Source organism: Tamandua tetradactyla, chromosome 16 (genome assembly GCF_023851605.1).
Source record: "Tamandua tetradactyla isolate mTamTet1 chromosome 16, mTamTet1.pri, whole genome shotgun sequence".
Lineage (NCBI taxonomy): Eukaryota > Metazoa > Chordata > Mammalia > Pilosa > Myrmecophagidae > Tamandua > Tamandua tetradactyla.
In genome coordinates, this window is record NC_135342.1 from 44,361,094 (window position 1) to 44,376,515 (window position 15,422).

General features: G+C 50.1%; 1 protein-coding gene across 1 annotated transcript in view; it reads left to right on the plus strand.

Annotated features, from left to right (window-relative positions):
* The window catches only part of NKD1 (NKD inhibitor of Wnt signaling pathway 1), a 78,822-nt gene that overhangs the window by 16,625 nt on the left and 46,775 nt on the right, over nucleotides 1-15,422 (plus strand). The gene's annotated exons all lie outside the window — the stretch shown is intronic.

Genomic DNA, 15,422 nt, shown 5'->3' on the forward strand with positions numbered 1-15,422 from the left:
CTCGGCTGTGGCAGGACAAAGGCAGGTCACTGGGTCATGTAACTGGGTAGCTCAAGCAGGTGAATTAACTTCAGGTATGGCTGGGTCTTAGAGTTCAGATTGTGTCCAGGATAGTGGGATGCAGCTTCAGCTCTGGTTTTGGTTCCTTTTGGGTTGGCTTCATTCTCAGCGGGCTCTCCTCATCTAGTGGAAGTTGGGGTGTCCAAAGTATGAGCCTCCATCTTCGGCTAGAAGATGCAACTTTGGGTGGAAGTGAGAGTTCCAGCGAAAGTGCAGGCTTGGTTTACATCATTTTGACTTGGGTCATATGCCCATTCCTGAACCAATTTCTGTGGTTTTGACAGCTCTGGATCATGTATCCTCTGTGGAATTGGAGCTGGGATCAAACCCCACCCTAACCTCAGGGGTTGGGAGAGAGGGCCAGGCGATTCCCTAAAGACAGACCACCTTGAGAGGAGAAGGAGAAAATGCAGAAGACACACTGGGTGGGTGGAACCAGCAGCTATGTACAGCCCCTGCCAGCAGCTGGTGAGGGTTGTGGTGAATGGCTGACCATCCTGGGAGAACCCTGCCTGCCCTTGGATTTTGGAAGAAACTGGCTGGTTTGCCACCTCCTCCAAGCAGCCCACTTGGGTCACCTGACCTTCCTTTTAAGCTCCTAGTATCTTCGTTATGATTATAGGCCAATGATTCTTAACCCTGATGGGTTAACAAGATCCCTTTGGCACTGTGTGAGTCAGGTGGGGTCTCTCCCCTATAAATGCTCTTGCACCTTTAACTCACAACTCCAGTTAAGAACCCTGCCTTAGCTTGTGTGACTGTATGTTTTTTTATCTCGTGATTTAACTTTTTTTTTCCCCTCTGTGGATCATCTCCCAGTTCCAGAGGGCACAGACTCCAGACCTAGGTTTACTGAACTGTGTGGACGCTGGGCCTTAGTTTCCTCATCTGTGAAATGGGGCAAAGACTACTCACCTGTATAAGTCACTTCAAGGATTAAATGAAAAAGCAATGCACGTAAGCAATTTGAGCTCAGCATGCCGTGAGTGCTGGGTAAACACAAGGCCTGAAAGAAAGGCCTCAGGAGCTGCCGATATGTTCTGGCAGATTCCAGTAAACCAACCTCCTTCTCTCCAGGGCCTAGAACAGCACCTGGAAGGGGCTCAGATGCTGTGTGATAAGTGAAGAGGGTCAGAGAGAACATGTCTGCTCAGGAGTTCCCTTGGAATGGGGAACCTCCATGTACAGGTGGGAAAACCGAGGCCTGGGGTGGTTTCCATGGCTTGTCCAGGCATCATGGGGTTCGTTTGGGTTGTTTGTGAGTCCTTGTATGCTCTGATCTTAGGATGCCCCTTGCTTGTTTTATAAGCAGCACCTCGTCCCTGCCCAAGCTGGCTGCTTGAGGGTGTCCTTTGGGCCCTACATCCCCATCAGTGGCTGTGCTGCCCACCTGGCCTGACACCAGGTCTGGGGTCGTGGGCATTGTTCTGGTCGAAATGCAAACTGGTGCTTTGCTTTGAGTCTGGTGAGACACAAAGTCCCTGTGGTTAGGAGCAAATTAACCATGGCATTCAGGAGGGTATGGCTTCGGGAGACATGACTTCATGAGCTTGTCATAAAGTCTGCCCCTGCCGTATTTCACTCTCCAAGATTTTTGACTTTCAGAAAAGGAGCTGCAGATAGAGTTACCAAGCTTTACAGAAATATTTTTACTGGGCAGAAGATTGCTTTATGGCCAGAGCCAGTTATTTCAGGAGACATGCAAAGAGCCCTTTATTCTCACGTTCTGTGGGAGGAAAATATTATGCTACAAAACCCGCTTCTTGGATGGGCCTGCATTTCTGGAATTGAGGGGTGGGTGGCCTGAGTTGGTGAGGGGAGAGGTGGGGGTCCTCCTGAGAGATGGGGAAACCCTCTCTCAAGCCTCCCTGAGGAATTGGGACTTGTCTTGGAGGCAGAAGAAAGCCTGAGGGTATTGGCCAGGGAACAGAGGTGGTCAGAGCTGGCCTTTAAACCTGGAAATGCCTGGCAGAGAGAGGAAGAAACTGGGGGTGCTTCGCCAGAGTGTGAGGCCCCCAGCTGGAGATGCACAGCCAGCTCGGTTTCAGAGCTGTTTCTGCCATTTCCTGGCTGCGAGATGCCTCTGCAAATGGCTCATGTCTCTGAGCCTCAGTTTTCCATCTGCAGAGTGGTGAGAATGAAATGAGGTCATCAGTGTCGAGGTGTTGCTTGTTCGCTGAGCCCATGTCATGGGTGGTGATGGTTGGAGGCAGGGAAGTACGGGAGGCCAGTCCTTCTCCATCCGTACTCCTGCACCTTGTCATCTAGCAGCTTCCTTTGCTCGTGCCTTCCTGAGCCCCAGATGAAGATTCTAGTCTGTTAGTGCCGTGGGATATTTGAAATCTGGGCTTTCCTAGCATGTTGGAGATTTATGGTCCTCATTCTTTGAGTTCCAGTCTCTCGGTTCATGGAAGGGACTGTTCTCTCCTGGAAATCAGGGGAAAAAATACTGGCTCGATTGTACTCTAGGAGGATGGCTTTGACCTTTGAGATTAGGACTTTGTTCTTTCTTCCCCTCTCTCTTGACGTGGAAGAAGGAGGCCGGCCAAGAGTTTTGTTTGTGTCTGGAGTGGCCATGTGCCTGATAAGGATACAGCATCCTTGCTCCCTTCTTGCTTTTGCCCATAATCCCTTTTAAGTTTGGGTGGTTAGAGAGGATTGATTTATTTCGCTCTTGTCCCTACCTCTTTTTCATTATTTAGAATGTGAGGGAGAGTTTATCTTGTTCTTTGAGAGATCTATCGTCCTGGCTCTGGAATGGCATGCAAGTTTACAGAATGGAGCCTAGTGCCCAGAGCCTTCTGGTAAATATTTTGGGAAGTTGGATTCCTCTGGCATTATGGCCCCTGGGCTGGGCAATGGGTGTTTTTCCCAGACCTCTCTTGGACAGGGCCCTGCACGTAGGCTTCATGAGAAGGCACCTTGCACCAGAATTCCTGTCGCTTTCCCTGGCATCCACCCGTTGCCTCTTCACTCTCTGCAGAAACATATGGCCCTGCTTTACCCTTGGAGCCCTGCTTCCTTCTTCCTTCTCATGCCGTCTCCATAGTTGGTTTATCCCTGCCCTGACACCTTCCCCGGGCTGCCCACCTGGGTCCTGAAGGCTCTCCTTCTGTCTGTATTGGCCCAGGCCTTGAGGTCAGGCCTGTGAGCCCTGGGTAAGGCCCATGGTCTCCCGAGCCTCAGTTTCCTCATCAGTAAAATGGGGACAGCCATAAAAGAACCCAGCTGCTAATGTGAGTGCAGGGATTAAAGGAAGTAATGGGTGGGGAGCCTCAGGGCCATACAATAGGTCCTGGTGTGCAGTAGGACGCCATCAATATTTTGTTTCCCCTGCTCTTTTCTTAGATTATAAGCTGCTCAAGGCCAGAGCCCAGCTCTCACTCATCTTTATATCCCCGTGAGAGCTCCTTGGCACAGTGTCTTGTGCACTGTAGGGCCAGAACTCCTCATGAAGGGACCCTTAGGTGTGGGGAGCACTCTCTGCAGGGTTCCTTGGATGGAGAAAGGCTCTTGGGCATAGAAGGCATGGCTTCATTTTCTAGAGCTTTGGGGGAACATAAACCATATCGCCAAAGCTTCCCCTTTAAGCAGAGCAGTTCGGGAGCAGTGGACACTGGCCAAAACAGTAGCCACGACCCACACACGGCTATTGAGTACTTGAAATACGGCTAGTCTGGGTGTCCATACACACCAGATCCCTAAAGACTTAGTGTGAAAAAAAGAACGTAAAATTTCTCGTTAATCATGGCAATGTTTTAAAATGGTAATATTCTGGACCTGTTGGGTTAGAAAGCATGTATTAGTAAAATCACTTTCACTTGTTTGTTTTTTTTTAATGTGGCTGCTAGAACCTCTGAAATTCCCTATGTGTCTCACAGTCTGTTTCTGTTGAGCCCTGGCCTAGACTCTGAGCACGCAGTCCCAAGGAGGGGGCTTAGCTCCTAGCAGGTGACAGCAAGTTCTTGGAGGCACAGACGTACATATAGTGCAGTGTATCTGCGATATTAAAATTTCATGGGGGGGTGATTAGAAAAAAAATATGTCTAAACAGGCTCCTTGGTGGAAGGACAATCATGGAAAAAGAGGTTGAGAAACAGGGGAGCAAAGCTTCAGCAGAGACAGGAGGGCCTGGTTCCACTGTTACCTTGGCCACTTGTGAACTCCGTGATGCTGGGCAGATTCCTTCACTTGTCTGTGCCTCAGTTTCCTCATCTGTAAAATGGGAGCAAAAAAGGGGATTTAGCTCCCCAGAGTTGTTGTAAAGATTAAATGTGAAACACTTAGCAGGGTACCCGGCGGGCAGTAAATATAAAGATCATTGTTGTCATGAATATTATATAGAACCAGCAAGGCCTCTGGAGACAGAACAGGTAGGCCTTTTACTTCCAGAATTTGCAGAGTGACATAATGTCTGTTAGCCTTGGCTTTGAATCGGGGAAGATGTGTTGCCAGGAGGACTGTAAGATCTGTGCAGTATTTTTGTACTGACTCTGGACCACAACTGGCTGGCTGGTCTCTGAGTGCTGTGCCCCACCCCACCCCCGCGCCCACTGAGCATGCAGTGGCCTTTGCTTCCCCCATGCCGGCACTGCACCAGGGGCTGCTGGGTGGCTGACGCTGTGACGGCTAGCTGCCCATGGCCTTCACTGGGCTCCTGGCAGACCCTGCTGGCTATGTGGGGGTCCAGCTGGCAGAACCAGGCAGGGCTGCCCTGGGCATCTCTTCCTTGGGGCTACCTTCAAAGGGAGAGGTACAGAGGGGAGGACGGGCTGTGCATTGGCTGCCTACACAGACAATTGGATTAAAGGTCCCTTTGAAGGCTTTGGAAATAGTCATTGACATGGGGCTGGCAGATAGTTCCCTCCCAATAAGAAAACCAATCGCCTCTTCCAAGATCACCGTTCCAGAGACATGGAGCTGAGGCTCTGCCTTCTGTAGGAAGAAGTTGATTGGGAGAGAGGTGGATCTCTTTGGACCCAGGGGTTTAGGCCCATGTGGCTTCGAGAGCAGGGTGGGGGCCTGGAGGGTTTCAGGAGGTCTGGGGACCTGGGCACCCCACTACTCAATACCCCACTTGATGTCTCTCACACACCCAAATGTAACGCCAAAACTGCCCTCCTCACCTTCCTGTAAAACCAGCCCACCCTCCAGCCCTCCCAGGCCCCTCCATTCACCTGTGGCACACGTTAGGAACCTGAGGCCATTCCCAACTCTTCCCTCTCCCTCAACTATTGTCAGTTCTCTGACTAAATGAGTCCCAATTTTGTCCACTGCTAGTCACAACCATTGTCATGTCACATACAGAGGATTCCAGCAGCTTCTGAATTCATCTTCTTTATTCCAGCCAGGCCCATCTCACTATGGAATCCTCTCATGTTCCTACTTAATGCCTCCAGATTTCCCATGGCTCTTAGAAGAAGATCTAAAGTTCCTCCTGTTTGCACCTGATCAGCCCGCCCCCACCCCCAACCCCTTCTGCGCTCCTCCCATCACTCATTCTGTCCCAGCCACTCTGGTCTTGTTTTGAATACAGCTGTCAAGCTCCCATCTCAGGGCCTTTGCACATACTCTTCCTGGTACTCTTTCCCTGGTTATCCCATCCTCATCCTTCAGGACTTAGCTTCCAGATCACTTCCTCAGAGCATCCTTCCCAGGGTCCCCAGGCAGAAACCAGTTTCCTCCCCTCCATTCCTTCTCAGAGCACCCTCCTCCCTCCATTTCCCTCTCACCATTGGTCACCAGCTGTTTGATCTATTCATGTGGTAATTGAGTTCCTGCTCTCCTCTCAGGTCTTGTTATCAAATCCTGGAGCCCCCCATGGCCTAGTACAGTGCCTGGCAAACAGTAGGTGGCCATTAATCCTTGTGGAATGAAATTGCCTTGCTGTATACTTTTGGGCAAGTCCCTTCTGCTCTCTGGGCGTGTGTGTCGTGGGGAGGGGGAGTGGGGGCTAGGGGTGGTGGGTGAACTCAGCACTTCAAAGTTGCTTCTAGCATGGGTATTTTTTGGAATTAACAAAATTCTTTCTTAAGGGCTGGTTGGAAGGTGTGGGGGTCGTTTGCCACACCCCTTTCTTAGTGCCCTAGCTGGGTTGGGGTTCAGGCATCTGCTGTGGGATTCTGGAAAGCAGAGAAATTCTCTGTGCACCAACTAGCCCACCTCTAAAAATGGGTGCCCCTCACCCCCACAGTTTCTCTTCTTAATCAGCTTATGCACAGCACAACATCGGGGCTAGAGGGGAGGCAGACAGAGCTGGATCCAAAGCCTCCTTGAGCACAGGGAGGGTGGAGGTCAGATCTGCCCCATGCAGAAGAGAGTAGGAGCCTGGGCTCTGGAATCCAATGAGTATGAATCCTGTGTCTGCTGCTGGGCCACCCATGGCAAGTTTCCAGATCTTTCTGAGGCCTCTGTCTATAAAATGGGACTACCAGTTGACCCTCCCTCTTGGGATTGGTGTACAAATCCAGTAAGGTGTTGCTTGGGAACCCTGTGGTCTGGCGCAGACTAAGTGCTCATAAAAGCTGTGCTTTTGATGATTAATTATTATTTCCTTCAAGATTGCTTCTTGTGAGCAGGAAAGGAGATAAAAGGAAAAGTCTTTTCTGGAAAGCTCTTCCTCTCCATGGAAAGGTCTTTGTCTCTTCTTCCTTGCAGGAAAACCTCCTCCCACACCCTTCAGTACACCCAATCTCATTCCCCATCCTCCCCTTCCCCCCAACTGGTCTCCAGGTAACTCATTCCTTACTCCACCTGGAGGGTTGCTATAAAGACCTCCAGATTCTGAAACTGCCCTGTGGGTAGGTGGATATCCCTTCCTGGCCTGAGCTGGGGGCTACAGGTAGGCTGCTCTGCCTGGCACAGAGGCCCAGTATGGAGATTTTGGACTCTCTCCCCATCCCCTTGATCTGCTGGATCAAGTGTGAAGCTGGATGCTGGTGGCAGGGAGAGCCCAGCAGGTGCTTTCTGGAGTCAGATCAGAATTCTGCCCAGTGTCTGCACGATGCCACTGCCCTGCTTGGATGCCACGTCTTGGCTCAGGGTTGGGAGAGGGTCCGGTCCCAGGGCCCTTTGGAATCTGAGCCCCTTTGCAGATGTGTAGCTTCCTGGGGGATTAACGCCCTCCCCGAGAGCTGCCTCTGACTCCTCTGAGTTTTTCTGGCATCAGTTCCTAGATCCCTCTCGTACATCAGCATGACCTGGGGAAATTAAACAACTTGTGGATTCAGCCTCTGGTGATTCTGATTCAGGAGGCCTCTGAGAGCCTGTATAGAAGCATATGAGGCACGCCCCAACCACAAGGTCTCGGGGTGGGAGGTGACCACCCAAAGGAGCATTGCATGTCATTGTCGAAAGATGGGGAGGGATGCTTTACTGGTACAAAAGATAGCGGTCAACATCATATATCTGGGCTGTGTGTGTATAATATATGTATATATGCATCTCTTAATCTTGAAATTCCATTTGCATCTTATTAAGACTTTTCCAAGTAGGCATTTTTGCTCCCATTTTGGAGACGGTAAAACTGAGGCTCCGAGTGCCGAGGGAACGTCTCCCAGGTCACATGGGTATTGAGTGATGAAAGGGAGATTCAAACTCAGGACTGCCTGTGTTCTGTCTGCCCCAGAACTGCCTCTCTTGGGACTCAGTTTCCTGGCCTTGAAAATGGGGATGCTACACTTGCCTGGTCCTCCCCTTGGGGGCAAGCTGACAGCCAGCCCCTGAAGACTGGGGTGTGTGAATCACCTCCCCAACTGGCGCACCCTCCCTGAAGTCAGGGCCCGAGCCTGACATGAGGTGTCATGGGAGGGCCTGTTTGGTTTGGTTGACATTTCCAAAGGCTGCCCCCCCCAAGCCAGGGTCTGGCGAGGGCCCCGCGTACCAAAGGCTGGGCCTCCCTTGGTGCCCTGGCTGAGCAGAAACAGCCGTCTTACTCCAGGGACTAAATTTAGGATTCCTCGGGTCTTGGCCTGGCCTCGGCTTGTTTTTGGAAAGTCTCCATTTTGTTCCTTCTCCTGCCAGTGCAAGAGGCCCAGCCACAGACGAGTGACCGTCCTGCCTGGACTCTACTCCTGCTCTGGGCAGAACTGATCTTGTTGCGGTTAATTAGCGACTGACTCCTCCGGTGGGGGAGGGGGAGGAACTGTGTTTGGGGTGTGCCAGGAACCAGGGGGTCCCCTCCCCATATCCCTGCTTCGCTGCACTCGCAGGCAGAGGTTCTCTGAGGAAGGCTCTGGGGTTTTCTTTGGCACTTGGTGAACAAATGGCTCCCTCTCCCTTTTCTTCCGAGCCCTGTAAAAATAAAAAGTTAAAAGATCCTCAAGTTTGAACAGTAAAACCAAATACATGAAACCAAGCTGTTTTCACGTGGGGGCCTCGGATATGAACACCCAAGTTTGAAACTTCCTCTCCTCGGAATTTATGGAAGCCTTGGAAACTTTTTCTTTTTCCCTTTAAACATCAGAATTGGCTCAGGGCATTCTTTAAAAGCATAACCCTGGCGCTTCTCACAGCTTGATTTAATACAGCTTGAATACAATAGTAACTTCTGAACCCGGCTCTCTTCAGAGAGAGCTGGAAAGTTGTTTCGTGACACCGGTAAGTAGGTTTTTTGCTTTCTTTTTTTCCTTTAGCCAAGAAGTATATTCTAAGATTTATTAGATTCTCCACTGCCCTCCCCCTAGTAACCCAGATTTTAGCTCGAAGTAAAGGAAACTTGCTCAGAACGAGTTCTTTAACTTGGGGCTAGGAAATGCAGAGACCGGCCTCTGCGGAAATGTCAGGACCAGAAGATTCTCCAGCCCCCAGCGGCAGGCGCCTTTCACAGGCAGGCGCTGAACAAGTATTTGCTTCATAGACCAAAAGGAGCCCGGGCCTGGGCCGGAGCCGGTTCTGGCAAATCTTTTAGTTCCAGCAGAAGTATATTCTTAGAACTTTTGCGGGAAGTGTATGCAGTGGGGGTGGGGGTGGGGGTGCTGGTGGGAAAAATCTTTCAGCTTTCTGACAAAGGTAAGCTGTTCTTGGCTCCTGGGGACGGGGTTGTCAGCGTGGGTCCCTGGGAGAGGGTGTTTGAAAAGCTGTTTGACAGGCAATGTTGTGACAATATTTCCCCAGAAATAATTCGGATTCCTTATCTGGCTCCTCCTTTGTTGTCGAGTCTTAAATCTGAGGACTGGGGGTGGGGTGGGGGTGGGGGGTGAGTTTGGCCTATAGGGAGCTCAGGGGCCTGGATGTTGGGAAATAGGTTCTGTCCTTTGTTATTTTCCGTCTGGATGTAGCCAAAGGCTTGGCGGAGGTTGCAGCTGGTGGCCTGCACGCATGGCTTTTGGTTCTCACAGCATAACAACATTTTTTTTTAATTAGTTGCCAAAATTTGTAAGTTAAGACATGTCACATAAAAATGCAGATAGGAGAGGATGGAAGATCTGAAAACAGTATGAATTCTGGTGTGGATACCCTTCCTTGAACCTTCTAGAGTAGGGGTTCTCAGTGGGAATGGAAGGGTTGGGGAGCATTTGGTGATAGCTGGAGACATTTTTGATTGTCATGACTCGGTTAGGGGGAGAGTGTGCCACTGTTATCTAGAGGCTGGAGACCAGGAATGCTGCTAAATGCTCTCCAGTGCACAGGATATGTGCATAATCAAGAGTTTCCCAGCTGCAGAGGTCATGCGAGCAGAGATTGAGAAACCCTGCCCTAGACCAGTGGCTGTGTCCAGTTGGCCACAAAGCCCACTAAACCCACTTCCTGGGTTTTAGAGGAAGCATGACATTGTCCCCTAGTTCACTGGCTTATTCCTGCCTTTTGTTCAAAGTTGGGACTGTGTGTTCACTTGCCTTCATTACCCCGAGGGTCTGCCCAGGCCCTGAACCAGCGCTGGTTGTGGGTACTGCTGAACCAGCCCAGGCAGGGAGTGCAGGAGGGAGGGGCAGCTCCCCTGACCACCAAGCCAAAGTACATGAAGGTCACCCCCTCCTCTCATCTCCCCCAGACGCCAGAGAAGATGCAGACCCCCGGTTTCAATACGGATAATTCGTGGCTGGTAAGATTACCAAGCCACAGCCAAAGCACTGTGATTGAGCAGCGGTTGTTTGGGAGTGGAAGCAGCACATGTGTGCCCTAACATTTCTGATTTGGGATGTGAGCTTCCAGCATTCAGTCAGAAAGGGGCTACTGCTTTGGACTCGTGCAGTGGTGTGGGCGCTGTGGGTTCACACTTTCAGGGGGTACAAGCCAAGTGGGCAGGCTGCCCTGCCTGGGTGGCTCCTCCGAGGCAGGAGGTAATAGGTGGTTTAAGGCATACAGTTTTCCAGAGGCAGGAGGGGTCGGTAGAAGAAGCATGAACTTAACTCAAGACACAGCTTTGATTCTACCAGTTGCATGACCTTGGACAAGTCCCTGAGCTTCTCCTGATATTGTAGCCCTCACCTGTCCATGGAGATACCTATCAAGGGGAAGGAGGGCAGAATGCACATGGCATGTAACATTTCCCCCCCAAAAAAAGTGTTCATAAGTTATTCTCAAACAACGGAGGCATAACTAATTATCAGCACACAGGGATTTTAGAGTCACTCTCTGTCTGAGAGCCTTCAGGTGGGCTGCATGGAGGAGGTGGTGGCTGAGCAAGGTGGGTGTTTCCTGCGCTGCTTCTGCCTTGAGCTGCTCACCTTGGTGAGGATTTGTTTTTCGCAACACAGGGTGTTTTTCTTTTTTTTTCCACTACTCTGTTAGGTTGGTAGCCCTAGTTGCTGTAGCTCATAAGCCTTGATGTTGCAGCATTTATTGTAATCCCTGACACAGCAGTAGCTCAACCCAGTAGAATTTAATTTAACACCCATGGACCAGGCATCCCTGGTTGGAAGGTGGCTCTGGCCCACATCATTATTTAGCCATTCAGGCCCCTTCTTTCTTGTGGTTTGGGGTTCATCTGCCAGGCCATCTGAGCCCACTGTTTCCACCTGGCGAAAGGGGAATGAGAGTGGAAAAAGTCTGCCCTCTTCTGAAACTCGCTGACCTGGAGATGACCAGGAGCACAGCTGCTCACCTTCCATTGGTGAGAACTAATCACATGGCCCCATCCTGGTACAAAGGGTGCTGGGAAATGTAGTCCACACTGGAAGGAGAGCATGGATTTGGGGGGACAGGAACCATCTCTGCTACAGCCCCAGCTTCCGTCCTTGTTCCCTCTGCAGGTGTCTTGGGTAACCGAGCCTCCATTTGTGATGGCTTCTACTTCCTCAACTGGCCATATCTAGTTCCGTATTCTGGAAGCTTCTGCTTCTTCTATCATGTGGCATGTATTGCTCATGGGGGCTGCTAGTGCTTTGCTGAGGGGCTCATAGCCAGGTTCTGAGTGGATGCCCACCCACAGTGCTTGTGTTTCCTTGCCCTGCCATGGCTGGCCATCAACTTCTAGAAAACGCAAGACCCATATTCCAGCCGTCAGGATTCTGAAAATGCTCAGGAGGTTTCCCTTACTGGGCCACTGCCAGAGGCTGCTTTCATCTCTGGGAATGCAGGTGTAACTGGGTCCCCTGGGGAAGTCACTTTACCTTCATGGGCCTCATCTGTACAAATAAATAAATAAGCATTGAGACAGAGCCTTGGTTGCATACCACACGGCTAATAGGAAGCTGTCACCTGCATGGCTGTGCAGGTGCTTCTGGAACCTGTAGCACATGTGTCTCGTCTCTGTCCCATGGGCCAGCCCTCCTTTCTTGACCTCCCTATGGGGGTTTCTGGTTTTGATCTCTGGTTTGCAAACTGACCCCATTTCTGAAAGGGACCTTAGAGAACCTTGTATCATGATAACACAATGGGTCCCCTTGATGGACTGGCCACTCTGAGCTCCCACTGCGTGCCATTTTCATAGCTCACCCCTTCCTACTTATGCCAGCGCCAGCCCAAATTAAGCATTTCAGAGGTGGAAACTGAGACCCAGAGGGGGTCCAATGTCAGGTGGCACCACCGGATTGATAAGTGTTGAATCTCTTATGAATGCCTTGTGGCACAGGTAACAAGTTGGTGACTGAATCTAGTCCCTAGGAATGTTTTCTTTGACCGATTCAGCGTTTTAAAAACTGTAGGATTTCACTTAGAAGTCCAGATTTCTGACTTTTAAAAATTGGAAAAAGCTGGTAATGCTGGCATCAACTTTTTAAACTGCAGCTTCTTCTGGAGCGGTAGGTATCTTTCCCTTGTTCAGTTCCCCCAGTCCATTTCTCTCCCAGTGCCCTCCGTCATTGTTCTTGCACATTCTCCCTTCCTGAGATATGTTCCTGTTAGACAAATGTTTCTATTTCTCTTGTAGGAAAAAAAAATTACTATCAAAGAGGGGGATAAAACATGGAACGAGATGATTGTTTTAAGAAAATCAAGGGAGCATATTTTTCTTCATGGAGATGAAGAGAATTTTTAGATGCAAATATTAAACCTGGCCCACTTAAGTTGTTTAAGTAACTTAGCTCCTATAGGATTAGAGCATCTGACCTCGGTCCTATACTGATATATTACGTCCCATAGGACAGAATTTCCCAATCTGTATCTGACTAGAGATTCTGGGGGGAAAAGACTCTTGTGAAGATAAGTTTGGTGAACCGTGGATACAAGAACCAATTAAACAAGTTTTTTTAAATTACAGGACTTCTCAGAGCCTTTATTGTTGTAAAGAGCATTATGAATCTCGAATATGAGGTTCCACTATAACTCAGTGTTCCTTCAATTTATTGACCAGTTTCCCGAGCTTCTCTGGCTGGGGAACCCTTTGGGAAACGGTGTGGTAGGGCTTGTGTGCTTTCACTCTCTTGGGTGCATTCCTGGGTGTGCCTGCTATGATGCCACTTGCACTGAGGGACACCTGGCTGAGGCTTTGTCTTCTGCCAATCCCTCATTGAGATTTTGAGTCTCCCTTGCTGTGTGGGGTCCCTGTCACTTGCTCAGGAGCAACTTGAGTTGAGAGAGCTGGCAAGCACACGCTATCTGTGGTGGATTTGTGGCTGTGGGTACTTTGTGGGCTTCCACAGAGCTGGTGATTTGGCTTTCTGATGCAGGATGATATTGGGCTCTTTTGCAACAGCTCTCGGTCACTGTGAACTCACAGGGCTTGGGGAATGTGATCTGGGGAGGACAGGCTGGTATGGACAAGCATCCCTGCCCTTTAGTGCTATAAGCCTTACCTTGGAAAGGGCTGGGCAGCTCGAGAAACAGAGAACATGCCACACTCTTGTCCAGGACCCGCGGGTGGCAGGGATGGGTTATAAGGGATGCTGAGGACATTCCTTGTTGATCTCCTTGAGCTCTGCATCTTATAAAGTGTATCCCTTGCACAGTGAGATGTGCTTGTTTCTTTGCCCAGCTGTAGTAAGGCAGCTCATGGACCAGATGCCAGCCTTGATCCCCTCAGCTCCCTGGATGTTTCTGAGAAGGCCAGAGTGCTTGCCTACCCAAGGATGTCTTGACTAATTAGCCCATTAGAGCCGATGGGCCTCAGATCATGAAGTTGGAGCCGCCTGCTAATTAAGCCTTGAATGTGATTTTAGTTAAACGATTAAGGGCTCTCCCAGGGCTGCTTTCCCTGCAACAGTCCCTCAGGCCTTTGCCGAGGGCCCCTGCCAAGATGAGCGTCTTATTCTGTCCTGGGAGAGAGCTGCCTCCTGCCGGGGCCCCGAGGGAGTCTGGGTCTCATAAGTGTCTGTTTCCAGAGCGAAGTCTGCAAAGAATCTGGCACCTCTCGCCTTCCGTAGATTCCTGTGAACATGTAGGGATGAGAGGGTGCTGTCCAACCTCACCCCATAAATTGATTCTTTTAGACTCCTCGGTGACCCAGTAAGAATTTTGGGGTCCAAAATTCTTCGTCTTGGTGCTTCCCCCATGGACCATCTGTGGTTCTGGGGGAACTCACCATTGGTTGTTCGGTGCATCTGCTGCGCAACCATCCCAGATCTGTGCCGTGGGTGCAGTAGGGTATGACATGTATGATTGCTCTACCTCAGGGTTTGTGCTGCTACTGATTTTAGTTGGATAGAGCCTTAGCCTGAGCCGACTGGGAGCCGTGGTACGTGGTTGTGGTGCAATAAATGGCTGCAATGTCTTTGTTGCCCCTCCTGTTGGGAGGTAGAGTTTATTCCTCTACCTTGAATCTGGGCTGCCCTGGGACTGCTTTAACTGATAGGACGTAGTGGAAGTGACACTTAAGAAGAACCGGTAGCTTCCGCTTTTATGCTTTTGAGAGCCCTGAGCTACATTATTAAAAGTCCAGCTCCATTGCCAGAGAGGCCACATGGAGAGGATGACGCTCTGAGACAGAATGGAGCAAGAGGGAGGCCCAGTTTATCCCAGTATCCGGCTCAGCCATACCCACCAGGTATGGAGAGAACAGCCTCTTGTGACTGCAGCCACATAAGAAACTCAGGTGAGACTGGCAAAGCTGCTACCCCCAACCCCAAGCCCAGCCCAGGCAACCCACAGAATCAGGAGAGATAAGAAGGTGGTGGTTTTAAGCTGCTAAGTTTGGTGGTTATCTACTAGTTAAGCAAAACTAGTAGATAACCAAAACAGAGGCTGGAGTTTAATGGCAAGCTGGCATGGGAGAAAGATGTCACGCTAGCACATGGTAGAGTGTTGCCTCCTAAGTATATAAGAGAGCAGTGGCTGGGCAATAAAAAGTTTCACTTTAGCCACACAATGCACAGGTGTGACAGAGTGAATAGACTCATCACTGTAGATAGGGCTTGACCCTTTCATGGGTGTTGGTGAGAGTTTTCTAGGATGCAAAGGCAAATCTAAACACAAGAAAACATTGACAGTTCCTCGTATGAGACCGGTCCCTTGCTTTATTTAAATGGGTTTCTCATGCAAAATAGTGTCGCTGTTTACCCTGTTAATTCTCAGGAGGGTTTTTCCTATGTCAAAAGAAAATGGGCAGTATAGTTGGCATATCAGTTAGCTATTGCTGCATAATAAACTACCCCAAAACTTAGTGACTTTAAATGACTGTTCATTATTTTTCACACATCTCTGGATTGGCTGGGTGGTCTTATTGATCTGGGTTGACTTGTCTGCTCATGCTTCCATGATCATCAGGAAGGGAGCTGGGGGCTGCCTGGCCTAGACTAGAGTTGTCTGGGACAGGCTGACCCTCTTTCCCATGTTTTTCACATTCTCCCAGCAGGCAGGCTGAGGCACTTCTCAGGACAGTAAAAGTCCTAGGTGCCTGTCAAGTCTTTGCCTGTATGCCTTTTGCTCCTATCCCACTGGCCAAAGCAAGCCACATGGCCAAGCCCAGTCCCCCATGGAAGGGCACCACCAAGGACTGTGGATTCAGAGAGGTATGAACAAATTGGGGACATTAACGCATCAGTCTA